Below are 15,246 nucleotides of genomic sequence, written 5' to 3'. Positions count from 1 at the left end.
CATATATTTCAAGGTAAGATATCAACACATAGCATATTCTACACAATCTTAATCACAATATATCAATTACATTCTCACACTCAACTCACCAATCAATCACAACTCAACAAATATAACTCAATAAATGTACATATAATTCGTTATGCAACTCGATTATGCAATTCTATGCATATGCATGTGGTACCCACTCAACATTTGGTTCTCTCTGGAACCAGGTCCCCTCTTCTGAACTCATGAGCCCCCTCTCTGAGCTCCAATCCCCCTCTTTGAGCTTGGGACAAGCCACTTGTCCATTCTCCTAAACTAGCGAACGTGCCTCTTGACATAACTCAACATGAATGCATGGTCATATTCACAAACATCAATGCGTTAATATCCTTCACTGGTCCTAACATGACACAATTCAACCCGCTTTCTTGTGTGTTTTTTCACCTTTCCTCCAAAGCTTGGATCACATCACGATCCAAAGGGGAGAGTATGCGTGAGTCCACCCTCATAGTGGATTTAGGGTTAGGGGTCTAGGAAAAAGGAAACAAGGGCCCACCTCTCGGCCCCACCATAATGGGAGATGCCAAGTTTGTACCTCTTATTCGAGCAAATTTGTCTTTCCAATCCTCATAGGGATTGGTGAGAAGCTTTGGAAAACGCATCCCTGCGAAAGGAAATAAAGTCACCCAATCACAGCTGGAAAGAGACTCCATCCAAAAAATATATAAAACCCCCTAACAGAGGGCGACAACCCTAAGTGACATCATACTATCCGAAAGGCCCTGAGTATTCCCCAAATGTTTGGGGTAATCTGAGAGGGTGCCACGTTGACAGCAGTTAAAAACTCGGTTTCGAAGGAGGTGAAATGAACTAGAACCCTAGATCATAAATAATGGGAAGGTGCAGGTAAAAATAGAGAGCGGACGAATTGTCGAAAGTATCCATATTTTCTCTTTCATCATCCAAACAATGCTCTATAAGCACGTCTCTCTCACGATAAGTGCTTGAAAAACTAATACCATGGAGAAATTTGTTAATCATATTCGCGGTGGAATACAAGGAGACTATGTCTGCACATGGATAAAAGTCATTTTTCTCACCATAGTGAACGATAATAACAACCAAGACGCGAGAAGTTTTGAGGAAAGAAAGAAGAAATAGTGGGGCGGTATTTCCGAAAGTATATATAAAGTACACTAGAAGCAGACCCACACGATCCCCTAATAGGCTGACTCCAGATGTGGGAAAGTCCCAACACCTGAGGCCCACGTGTAAACATGGCAGACCAATTCGCCTTCCCGAGGAATATCATCATGAAGGGAAAGTCCCAACACCTGAGGCCCACATATGCCTCTTCCTTTCAAACACTCAACCTAGCCAAATCAGTTAATGTCACATCAATACTAAAACTTTTTCGCCCAAGTCTGTCAATAAGCATAAGCCACGTAGGCACCCACGAACTCGCATATTCCATATTAAGGGACTCGCCTGCTACTTTAATCACCCTACACTAAGGGAAAAGAGGGGTCCCCCCCAATAATCGTCAACCATAAGAATCGTCAACAGGGTGATATGCGCCCCCAAAAAGAACGATTTTTAAACACTTTTCCCTTTAGCGGAAAAGTTCTCGTGCTTGAGGGACTATGTAATGTCCTATTTGGAAAAAGTCCAAGATTAGGGCGCCCATCGCCTAGTAAATAAGTCGCATGGAAGAACCCAATATAGTCGTCGATACAGTCCGCCCGACGTGGCCGTTAAGTAAGAGTATGAGTCTTTGTTGACTCCGAAAATGTAGTTGGACCATGATCTCCTTAATAAACGGGACAATTAAGACCACGTCTAAGGGCCGTAAATCATAGTTCTAGGAAAGCCCCTATAAATACAATATCCTTCAAGGAATACTTACTTACTTACACCCATTCAAACACCACTCAGAGAGCACTCCACTCTAAGTAACCCTAGTAACATCATTCCAAACATCCGTCTGTGGCCTAGCAGTACCGGCCAATAGCAGGTTCTCTCACCTCACGTGAGCTAGTCTTTAAAACAACCTAAAAAATCACCGTATAGGGCTACTCACCGTCATGGGCTATCCCTCACCCCCAAACGTGTAATATACCTACTAGGACCTCAAAGTCTCTCTGACCTTGCAGGGGAAACACGCACACACCTGTACTTTTTTGGATAGTACACACTTCAATTGTTTAGTTATCCATTACGAATCTAATTATTCAGACATAAAGTGATTAAGTAAGTAATGTATGTCTACTACTTTACCATATTTGTTCTTGAAATTCATTTGTTAAACGTTAGTGCAACCTAAAAAACTTATAACTAACTTTAAGTTGATAAAAATTAAAATCGAATATACAATAGGAAATCACAAGAACTAAATATTTCATAATAACCTATTCATTAACATTAAAAATACCTTTATTCTATGAAACTTTACACTATCCAACAAGTGAGATTTAATTCATACTGAGCAAAATAAATACAATAAATTGAGTTCCTAAGTTATTCATAAACAAAAAGTATAAAAATAATAACCACAATTAAGTCCATGGTTTTTGTGTTGCCATTAATTTTTTTCTAAAACATGGTTTTTAACTGATGTTTAGCAAGATGTTGAAACATCTTGACCAACTGTCATAACAGGTTCAACTGTTATGTGTTTTGATAGATGTTCTGCCAGATGTTGTGACATCTTATACCAAAATATCCTGACAGTTCAGACTATATTTTAATCCTTGAAGATTTGATGGAAAAATATAAATTTTGGAATATTTAAACACTCATACAGGCGCAACAAATCAAGGAGTTTTTAGGACAAATGCAAATTTGATTTAGTTTCAGAAAAAAGATCTTTGAGACTTTTTTAGTAAACTAAGATTTGATTTGATTTGTTCTATTTTGTGTGAAGATCTTAAAACTTATTCAAAAAGGAGAAGATTGGATTTATTTCAGAGTCCAAGCCAATACTGCAAGAGTCTATAAATAAGGACTTGCTAAACCTAGTTTTGCAGACATTCACAAAAATAGAAACCGTAAGTGCAAATAAGGGTTGGTGTTTTGGGAGTTCTATAAGGTTTTTCATGTGTTCTTTTTGTGTGTCACTCATGTATCTTCTAATACATTGAGGTGGACTGTTTGTTCTCACTCTTGAAGTTTTTAAGCAAGAGAGTTGAGTATTGTTCTTGGTTGGAGCTTTTAAGCAAGACCAAGTATTGTTTATTTGAAAGTGTAATATTTCTATTTGGTTTCTCTAGTCACAAGGTGTGTGAATGTGTTTATCACTGCGGTGATTGGAAGTGGGATGTCGATTTCTCATATCTAGATGTTAATTTCTAGGTAGAAGTTGCACTGGGTAGTAATTAGGAGAAAATTTGTAAACTGAGACTGTTTAGGTTGTGAACTAATACTACTAATAGTGGACTTTCTTCCTGACTTGGTAGCCCCCAAATTAAGTGTTGTTGCATTGAACTGAGTTAACAATTTACTGTGTTTTTTATCATTACGCGGCTTATTTCAGTTTTGATATTTGTGTTGTTTATCAGCAGATGTTATAACATGTCTTGACATTGTACGGTGTTAGGACATCAGTCTTAACATTTGTTGTGTAAGTGCCAAAATTTCAACCACATATCTCATTTGATGCGCCATTGATCTGAGTTGGATTGAGATGATATCTCTCGAGGAGTACAAGTACTAAACAAACAACAATGTGAGATTAATGGAATGGGTGATGTCTATGAACACTCCAGCAGTTAAGTCTACGAATTAAGGAGAAGTTGGATGTATGTGAGAAAGAATGTTGTGTACTTTTCTCTTGGATTTTCAAGTTTATTTACAAGCCTCTAAGAAGATTGGTATTATGACTAAAATAATATTCATTGATCATTCTGCGATTATTATTACCTTGTATTTTTTATCTTTTGTCTTCGTCCATGTCCCCTACTTGTTGTTATGGATGAAGAGAAAGACACAAATTGTTAAATAAATTGGATACTTTCTCAGACTTAGTTCAAGATGGATTGGACTTACCTTTAATTTAGAACAAATTTTTAATATTTATATTAAATGATCTCAATTAATATTTTATTTTAGATCTCAAACCAATCCATGCTAATATGTCATTTTGCAAAGTTCTTTTTTAGCAAGTACTAGTTATGTGTCTTAGATTTTTGAAATCCGGTAATCACGCATGCATTGTAATTGTTGAATTTCTACGTTGATAATGACTTATAGTATAAAGGTTTTGAACCTCCTTATTTGGGTACCTTTCTTCCCATTCCTCTATGTTTTTCTTTGTGTTGAACTTTCATGAAATGCTAGCTACTAGCTAGTACAAGTAGTTGAAGTTCTAGTGTTAAAGTCTTACTTTATGGATACTCCCTTATCATTAAGGAAGCTTCTTTAGTAACCCTAACACACATTAAGGCGCCCATCGCCTAGTAAATAATTCGCATGGACAGAACCCAATATAGTCGCCCATACAGCCTGCCCCGCATGGCAGTTAAGTAAGAGTATAAGTCTTTGATGACTCCAAAAATATAGTCGGACCATAATCTCCTTAATAAACGGGACGATTAAGACTACGTCTAAGGTGCCATAAACCTTAGTTCTAGGAGAGCCCCTATAAATACAATATCCCTCAAGGAACACTTACTTACACTCATTCAAACACCACTTAGAGAGTACTCCGTTCTGACTAACCCTAACAACATCACTCCAACCGCCCGCCTGCGGCCTAGTAGTGCCGACGAACAGCAGGATTTCTCACCTCACGTGAGTTGGTCCTTATAACAATCTCAAAAACCACTGTACATGGCTACTCACCACCGTGGGCTATCCCTCACCCCCAAACGTGTAATATATCAACTAGAGTCTCTGGGTCTTCTTGCCCTTGCAGGGGGAACACACATACACCTATACACACTTGAATTGTTTAGTTTGCCTCTATGATTCTAATTCTTTAGACTTCAAGTGATTAAGTAAGTAATGTATGTCTACTACTTTACCATATTAGTTCTTGAAATTCACTTGTTAAACTTTAATGCAGCCTAACAAACTTGTTACTAACTTTAAGTTGATCAAAATTAAAATCGAATATACAATAGAAAATCACAAGAACTAAATATTTCATAATATCGTATTCATTAACATTCAAAATACTTCTATTCTATGAAACTTTACACTATCCAACAAATGAGTTTTAATTCACACTATCCAACAAATGAGTTTTGAAATCCGGTAATCACGCATGCATTGTAATTGTTGAATTTCTACATTGACAATGACTTATAATTTAAAGGTCTTGAACCTCCTTATTTGGGTACCTTTCTTCCCATTCCTTTATGTTTTTCGATGTGTTGAACTTTCATGGAATGCTAGCTACTAGCTAGTACAAGTAGTTGAAGTTAAAGTCTTACTTTATGAATGCTCCCTTATCATTAAGGAAGCTTCTTTAGTAACCCTAACACACGTTGCTTCTTATAAGACCTTACATTTCTTTACAAAAAAGATTAATGAAAAAATTCACATATATTGAATAAAGACGTGAGAGATATTGTGAGATCAAATCTATGTCTCATGATATGAAATGTTCTTGATGTCTTTTGTTGTAGGAGTAGAGCTTAAAAAAAAATTAAATAAGTTTTTGGTGCTTATAAATATTGTAGTTTTATTTTTAGTTCTTCTTGGATTTTGGCAACGGTTTTAGAGAATACTAAAAATGAAAATTGCAATATTTATAGGGACCAAAAACTTATTTAACCAAAAAAAAATCCAAAACTGAATTCAACTGTTGAACCGAATTGAATTAAAGTTAAAATAACTGAACTGTTATATTTGGTTAGTGAACCAAACCATTATGCACAAATAGTTTAAAATTGAACCGTAACTGAAATTGAACACAAACTGAACCAAAATTAAAAATGAATAAAACAATTTTTTTTTTTAAATTGAAAAATAGCTTAACGGTTCTGTTATTTGATAATCGGTTCAATTTAAAAAAAATTATCTTCTAACAATTCAATACGGTTCGGAATTTCAAAACGGTATGTCAAACTAATAATTTTGATTCAATTTGATTTTTAATAAATTGAAATGTTCGGTTCAGATTTAGATCAGTTTTTCTGACGAACTCTACCATGAACAACCCAATATATGAGTTGCCCTTGCATTTGTTTTTGTTTAAGGCTCAACATACATGGACCAACACTTGCTAATATGTCATTTTACAATGTGCTATTTTTAGCAAGTCCAACTTATGTGTCTTTAATTTTTATAAATCGATAATCACGCTTGCATTATAATTGTTGAGTTTAAAGGTTTTAAAACTTCCTTATTGGGGTACCTACCTTTCTTCCCATTCCCTTATGTTTTTCTCTGTATTGAACTTACACTGAATGCTAGCTACTAGCCAGTACTACAAGTAGTTGGAGTTCTAGTGTCAAAGTCTGACTTTATTCACTCTCCCTTATCATTATTATGCAAGCTTTTAAAGTAACACTAGCACACGTTGCTACTTAGCTGACCTTACAATTTTTTATAGCAAAAAAATTAATAGAAAAGTTACAGAATGAATATGAAAAAAAGATATTATTGCAATATTGTTGTTTTTGTTGTATGAGTTGCACTTGTTTATGTTTTTGTTGAATTGTGAATACTTTTGATTATAGTTTGATATAATGAATACTTATAGTGAATACTTTTGCCATATATTTGTTAGTTTAAATATGTTAGATATATAATTATTATCTCATCATATATTTACTACCTTTTTAGTAAAGGTACTTTGATCTTTTCTATTATTTAGTATTTTTATTTGGGCTAAGATAGGGATTAAAACCAATCCATAGTATGGTAATTCATGACCTTGGATCGCGATGATTAGATCTAGTCTGATTAGATCTATTCTCGCCCCCCACAAGAGAAAGATTGTTCAATCTCAAAAGGCATTTGATATTGATAAAAAGGTTGATGTTTGACGACTAGTGACATTGGGTTTAATATCGAGCAAAAAGTTATAAGACTCAAAGAGTGAAGATATGTTGGACGGGTGACTCCACACACATAAGAGGAAAGATGAATTATTAGAATTTCAAAAATGATGTCCAATTAAAATTTCTTTAATAAATAAAAATATTTAAAACAATTTCGTAAAACAAATAATATGCAACGGAATAAATAAAGAATTAGAAATCAGAGTAAATAGCGAAAATATAAAGAGATCAAAGTTGGTAGAATTGCACCAGAATTTATATAGGTTCAGTCTAGCTTCTTGATATACTCTTGTCTCCAAGAATTTTTTTCTTGAGAATTTCCACTATATGAGAGCTTTTTACATGTTATATGTTATGCTCATAATCTTTCTTACAATAAAAACATGAATTTTACAATGACTATCCTTCAAACCAAATACGAGATTTTATACCAAGACAATATGTGTATCAGATAGAACTTTTGCACTAGGTTGAGCTCAAGAACCAAATAGAGATTTTGACGAACAAACCAAATGAAAGCTTTTACATTGGACTATACTCACGAATCAAATGGAAATTTTCAAAGACAATCTCACAGACCAAACAAGATCTTTTGCTGGTTTAGCTACGAACAAATAACAACTTCTCATAAGAGACAAAAGTCCTCTTGAGAAAATTACAAGAAAAACCTCAACACCTGAAGGAAAAGCTTCAGTTATATTTTTCACTCTCAAAGCACTTGGGCAATTTAGTGAAAAAGAAAGAAATGAGATGGAAAAAGTACAAAGTAAGAAATATATAGTTTGACTTATATAATTTTAATGGTTAAATTAAAATATGATAAATATATAATTATAATGTCATCATATAATTACCACATTTTAGTAAAGGTACTTTGATCTTTTCTATTATTTAGTATTTTTATCTGGGTCATATCCACTAATATGGTAATTCATGGACTTGGACCATGACCGATTAGATCTGGTCTCAACCTCCATAAGAGAAAGATCATTTAATCCCAAAAGGCATTGATATTTACGAAAAGGTTGATGTTGGACTAGTGACATCATGAGTCCACTACTGAGCAAAAAGTTATAGGACTCAGAGAGCAGGATATGTTGGACAAATGATTTCAAACACAAAAGAGGAGAGGTGAATTGTCAGGGTTTAAAAATGGATGTCCAATATAAATAAAGATGTTTAAAACAATTTTTAAAACAAAAAATCTGGAACAAAATAAATAAAGAATTAGAAATCAAAGTAAATAGCAAAAACATAAAGAGATCTAGGTTAGAAGAATTGCACCAAAATTTATATGGGTTTAGACTAGCCATTTGACCTCCTCTTGTGTCCAAGAAATTCTTCTTGAGAATTTCCACCATATGAGAGCTTTTTCCAGATTATGCTCACGACCTTCATACAATCAAAACGGGATTTTTACAATGGCTATCCTCCAAATCAAACACGAGATTTTACACCAAGACAATATTTGAATCAAAGAATCAGAAAAAGAAAGAAATGAGATGCAAAGAGTACAAAGTAAGAAATATATAGAAATAGGTTTTCTGGTATATTTTGAAAGTGAGGAGAAACACTCTATTTATAGAAGAAAAATTTGGCTCAAAAAGGAAAAAGATCCATGGGCCTTTAAATGACATAATCAATTAAGCCACAAGGTTAATCGATTATGAGCTTCAAAATACGATAATCCTTATTCTCAAATAGGAAATCCTACAACGACTATTATCTTAGTCGATTCGGAGTGTTCTTAATCAGTTAAGAAGCTTTATGAATTACTCTAATTGATTGGTTGAAGTCCCAAATCGATTAGGCAGTGTATACAAGCTTCATAAATAAGTAGGACCACTCTAGATCAATCCCACATGCACCTTGATGGTTCCTCGATAGATTTTAAGGTGTTTTTAAAAATTTTATAGAGGATTTAAATACTTTTAGATGAGTGTGTGCATTTTCTTAGTAATTTAATAATTACTTTAATATCTTTTCAATACTGTGATCACTAGAACATAGACCATGCGAGCTTTCACACTTCCTCTCTTTCAAAATCTTTAAAGCTATAAGATCCCTTGCTAGATTCATCATAAATTTAATACTTCATCTAGGACTATATTATAAAGTTTTAAGGTTTTTTTTTGTTATTTCATTTTCATTCATTGATTAAGATGTACTAGTGTTCATAACTAGTATTTAAGTGGGATGAAAAAGACATATAACTGTCCATTTTCCCAATTGACTTGTTCAACACTACCACCCTCAAAGAGGCCTCCACTGAGTTGGGAATCTCAAGTCAGCTTATTTAGGATTAACTCCACATAATCCAAACATGACTATACCACCATCATATCTTATTATGCACTCAAGTCCGGGTATATGACTTATCTCACCACACATAGATTACCAAGCACCCAAAAAAAAAAAAAAACAGCAAACATCACACAATAGACAATATATAATAATACAAATAAAAAAGATAGGCTTAACTCACTTAGGGACTACTCTCAAGTAGAGTCGCCAGTCTGTTGTAACGCCCGTTTTTAATTTGCGTGTTTTATTTAATTATGTTGTGTTATGCGTGTTTTATTTAGTTATGTGTGTATTAAGTGCTTATGCGATATTGGTGTTATTTATGGGGTTTTATAGTAAATAATATAAGTTAATTAATTAGGAGAGTTATGGGGCTTAAGATAGCATTAGTAAGTGTGGGGTGTGATTTAAGGCCCATTAGTAATGAGAAAGATAGTAAGTTAAACAAAACAAGGGTTTTAGGAGTTTTAGACTTAGAAGCTCATTTTGACAAAGTTGTGAAAGAAGAGAAGAGAAGAGTGAAGAGAAAGAGGAGAATCTCAATATTGAAGCTAGAGTTGTCTTCAATCCAAAACCTAAGGTAAGGGTGGGATTCTTTCATGCTAAAGGGATGTATGATGATGTTTTGGGTGGGATTGATTGTATGTTGCATCCATGGAAGTTATGTGTAGAGATGTTAGGGTTTATGAACAAAATGCATGAATCTATGATTTAGAATGTGTTTATTTGATATGTAGTGATGAATAATGATAGATTTCGTGCTTATGCCTGGTTAATTGATGTTTGGAATGAGTTATGGGTGAAGGGAGGGGGTTTATGCAGGTCTGATACTGTTACTGAATTTCTGCAAAATCGCGCCTCCGCTAAGCGAAGCTAGTCTGCTAAGCGGACCTTGTTTTGCTCTTCGCTTCTGTCTTGGGTCGCTAGCGCTCTGCTAAGCGGACCTTGTGTGTATTTCGCTTCTGGACCCCTTCGCTAAGCGGACCCTGTTTTATAAAAATGGTTTCAACTTTGAAATTATGTAACTTTTGAACCGTAACTCCTTTTCAAGTGCCGTTTGGACCTATGTGAAGCCCTAATTGATGTTTTTCCATTGAATATGCTTACTATAACTTTGAAGACTCTTGGAATCTTTCTTGAATTGGATTTTGTTGACATTGGAATTCGGAATTAACTATGTCGTTTAAGTTGATCATGTCGTTTACATGGAATATGTTGTTCGAGTCGGTTATGTCATTAAGTATGATTGTGAATGTGCATCATTGAGTCACATTCATTGCATTGTTTGAGACGACCCTTTTGGCAAATGTTTGAGACGACCCTTGTGGCAAATGTTTGAGATGGCCCAATGGCAATTGTTTGAGATGGGAGTTTCACTCCAATGGTACCACATGCATTTGCATTGTTCGAGTTGCATAAGTAAAGTCGTATGTCGAATCATAATTGAATGTTTGTGTGTACATAACGTGAATGTTATTTTGTGTCGATTTGATGATTGTTTCATTGATCATATGTGATAATTGATTAGGTATGCCTTATTTGAGGTTGATATCATTGTTGTCGGTAGGATGTTGAATGATGTGAATAGTAGTAAGTGATATATGTTGAGAAGTGGTGACCAATGTATGATTATTTCTCCGCTTTGAATATTATCATACACTTCTTTATAATGAATGATATCTCACCCATTCTGTTTGAATGTTACCCTCCGTTGGTAACGTGCAGGTAATGACGCAGACTAGTCGTGTACTTATAGCTCGAGTCGGTGTGTGTCGATGCTCTGATACGTAGCACTCGGGGGACGTGGATTACTTGTTTACATTTTGTTTATTGTGTTTATCCTTGTTAAACTTTACCCTTATGTTATGCTGAGACTTGTTAGATGTATTGTGTCGTATTTGGCCATGATATTATGAGTTGTATTGTTGTTGACATATGATTTTCCGTTGCGATGCAAGTACTTGATTGGCTGACAATGATTAATGATTCGATATTATTCTCCCACATGTGTGTTATATATCTAAGTAATTGAGCATGATATACGTATGTGATTTTGTTGTTTAAAATGTGACGCTCCGAATCGTTATGTTCTATTTGCTTGAAATTTTGTACTCTGATATTCCTGTTGATTGCGGGGTAGATTTGGGGTGTTACATCTGTCGCAACGGGAAAATTGAGATTAAGCTATTGATTAACTTAACTCGCAAATAAACAGAGTTGCCACCAATCTTTATAGTTTCCAAAGGAATGGGAAAAGAACGAACAAAACCCACATAAGTTTTAAAACAAAAACTAATAAAACAAAGAGAAAGGGTATGGGGTTGCTTATGCAAGGGGAATGTATTAGCACCCATCGCATCTGTAATACTCTATAGGAACCTCTTTTAAAATTTTTGTCAGTGCTAAAGCATAATGTTTGCAAAAGATTGTCGAGATGGGAAAGGAACTTATTTCTTATGGTTTTTATTTATGCTCGACATGATATTGCATCCTGTGCCGACATACCCCTTATATGCAATAGGAAAGTCAATTTTTTGTAGTTCTGATCACACACAAAAATATCCATGGGACTTTAAATGACATAATTAATTAATACATAAGGTTAATTGATTATGAGCTTCAAAATACGAAAAATCATCAAGGATTTCCATCGAATTCCACTTGACATTATGTGTTGCCTTTAAGAGATTGTATTTGACATCTTGATCTCATAAGCAGAACAACTTGATCATCTGGAATTTTACTTCAGATGAAGACTTCATATCACAATGTTGTTATCATCAAAACCTTTGTGATCATCTACTAGTGCAGAAATTGCACCTGCAAGTACATAGATCCATATTCTCCCCTTTTTTATGATGACAAGACATCTATCAAGGAGGTGGACAAAGCATACACTACAGGAAAAAAGGCCTCCTGCCACGCCCAGAAAACTGAGGCTATATGCAAAATAACCGTGGCGTAACGCTTAGGCCACGGAAATCCAACTGTGGAGTATACGGTCGTGGCCTAAAGTAAAGTCCACGGTTTTTTGGTATAGACCACGCCTTTTTTACAACCGTGGCATTTTTAAGCCACGGTTTAGGTAGCTTGATTAAGGCCGCGGTTTGTATTTGCCATGACTGTAAAACCGTGGCTATACGGTATAGCCACAGTTTCAATTTAATGTTTACGACACAGTATTGGTTCAAGATATAGCCACGGTTTGGTTATGACCACCTATTTAAAACCGTTGTTATATGTTATGCATTCTAAACCATTTATCTTGCCACGGTTTATTTCTGTATCATTATATATATATATATATATATATATATATATATATATATATATATATATAAAATTAACAATAATATTGATCAATATAAAATTAATCATGAAAGAAAATACAATTCTAGCATTTATTTAGGATCAACCATGTTTTATAAATACAATTCTAGCATTAGATTACGCGATCATGAAATATCATAAATGTACTTCTAGTGTGAAGACAAAACCAAATACAGAGCTACTAATAGTTTTACACCATGACTAATGAGTTCAAAGGTATAGTATATGATTGCGGTTCAGTCTCAAACAGCCAGTGGAAACAGCCAGTGGGTACAACCTTCCCTAAATTGATTCTTTTCAAAGATCTCTTCATGGCCAAAGAGGGTTTATAACCTGCAATCACAAGAAAATCGTTACATAATCTATCCAATCCAAACAGTTGCATAATATACTCAGTTCAAAAGTAACAGGAGCAGCTAAAATTCATGCTTCAGTGAGCCAAGTACAATTTCAAAATGAACGATGCACCACACAAATTCATGCTTCAGTGAGCCAAGTACAATTTCAAAACGAATGATTCATCAATAACAGGTCTTCTACTGCAGTTTATAAGAATTGCTCCATATAATAGGAATGTGCCATAAGTAAAAGAAGACTAACCTACAAGATAATTTAAAAGAAAAAAAGATCCTTGAACTCTTACCTTCTTCATCTTGGCAAGTCTTTCCTTGTTGACTAGATGATAAGTGGTTTTGTCCAGGATAGGATGAAGACTAATCTACAAAAGCACCCATGATAAACAAAATTATTTGAAATAATCAATGTGATAATTTTTATAGCTACAAAGTGTAACTCTCAGCATCAGAATTCTCACTATATCAGCCTCCTGGAGAACCTCATCCATGGACGCTGCCCTTTTCCAAGTCACCAGTGTTTCACCATTTTCCTTTAAGAAACCAGCATAAGCTGCAATAAGGGAAAACAATTATAAGTTAACTTGTTTTAAAGTTAATAAAGATCCATTTCAACAAATTATAGGGACATGCCTGTGACAAATTTTTCGACTCATTAGTAATGAAGTATAATTTTATAAGAGTGGGAGCAACAGACCTTTAACACACATTTTTTAACACACTTAAATATTGGTTTAAATTCACATAGTTCAGCTAATGAAAATAGAGTAATAACAACTGCCAAAAAGAAATAAGAAAGGCAAGTCATATCACCATTTAGAAATTAAAAACAAGAGTCATTGTTAGTTACACCAAGAGTCATTGTTAGTTACTGACGTTCACATATCATTGCCTCTTCATAGCTTCTTCCACTCCCCTTGTTAAGTCCGTTTGATTGTTACACACACAATAAAGGATAAACATAAATCCAAAAAAGAATTTTTCATAGCCAACCTTTCTTTTTCTTCATATAATAATCTACTATACATGTTCACATATATGCATGCATAACACAATTATTCAAAATGATGTAGAAACCAAGAATTCAATTTTTTTTCAATCTTTTCAATAAAACTAACCTACATAATCTTCTTTCAAGAAAACAACATTGGATTAGCTTTGGAACAATCTCCTTAAAAAATCACCAACCAACCGGCCATAAAATGTTTTTTATATACATCTGTTAGGAGTAAATTAATGGTAAATTCATGTGTTAATATAAGTGATTTCTTCTCTAAACCAATGCAAAAATGTGATGAATCCATAGGTTTTTATTAAGAATTGAACTGAATAAGTTTAGTTCGTGCGTAAAGCAAATCGAATCACTTGTGGGTGTTATTGTTGCAGGTTTTGAGCTGAATAAGAACTTAAGAAGAACATGAGGAGGAAAGAAAGCTGGAAGTCTCAAAGGCTGAAGAAAAAGATGGAAAGTACAAAGGGCGCGCCGCGAGAGTTCCTAGGCGCGCCGCGAAAATACTTCTGTTTGAGGGGCGCGCCGCGCCAGCCCGTTGCCGCGCCGCGGCCTCGGCGTTAAAAGCCCAAAAGTTCTGTTTTAAAGCCCTAGTTTTCCAAGTGGAGAGAGACTTTTGTGGGAGCGAAATTAGGAGAGCTATCTGATTCTGAAGCTGAGAACAACAATTGAAGGTGGATTCTTTACCAATCGAAGACATTCTATTGATGAAGATGAATTTCTCCATTGATTCTTGTATGTTCTTCATGTCTATGGAGAGCTAAATCCCTCTTGTTGAGTCTAAGGTAGTAGTTAACCTATGAATATACATTACCATTGATTAATTCCTGTGAACAATTGTTTGAATTTATTATCAATAAGAAACCTTGCTTTTAATTTACATCATTGTTGAATCTTTGATCGAAAGAAAGGATTTAACTTTTGCCCTAGGTTACTATATTGATTCAATTGCAATTTGCAGAGATGGAATTGTAATTGGGTTTTCATAATTATCGTTCTTAATTACTATTATCGTTATTGTGATTTGGAGAGATCGAATCTCATACCGGTAAAAGTTATCTAATTTGATTTGCAGACATGGAATCTTATTTGAGGATAAGTGAAGATAATGATTCAAAGGATTGTTCTATTGAGAATTAATTGATAATTGTATAGGATTAGGTTGATGAACCCTAAAGACTCAACATCTTTCTTTAATTGTTAACACAAAATCCTTTACTTGCTTTTATTTTATTATTTGCTTTTGATATTATTA

General features: G+C 34.4%; 1 long non-coding RNA gene across 1 annotated transcript; it reads right to left on the bottom strand.

The window, feature by feature from the left end:
• Positions 1-12,727: 12,727 nt before the first annotated feature.
• On the bottom strand, positions 12,728-14,190 carry LOC131625461 (uncharacterized). Its single transcript, XR_009290863.1, has 4 exons — positions 14,101-14,190; positions 13,444-13,535; positions 13,273-13,347; positions 12,728-12,962 (listed from the first exon to the last, which is right to left on the bottom strand). It is a non-coding gene; the product is annotated as an uncharacterized LOC131625461 (long non-coding RNA).
• Between the last annotated feature and the right edge of the window lie 1,056 nt (positions 14,191-15,246).

This window comes from Vicia villosa, linkage group LG1 (assembly GCF_029867415.1).
Source record: "Vicia villosa cultivar HV-30 ecotype Madison, WI linkage group LG1, Vvil1.0, whole genome shotgun sequence".
NCBI classification, from domain to species: Eukaryota; Viridiplantae; Streptophyta; class Magnoliopsida; order Fabales; family Fabaceae; genus Vicia; species Vicia villosa.
Note: the sequence above shows the minus strand (reverse complement) of the source record. Positions and strands in the feature narration are given on the sequence as shown.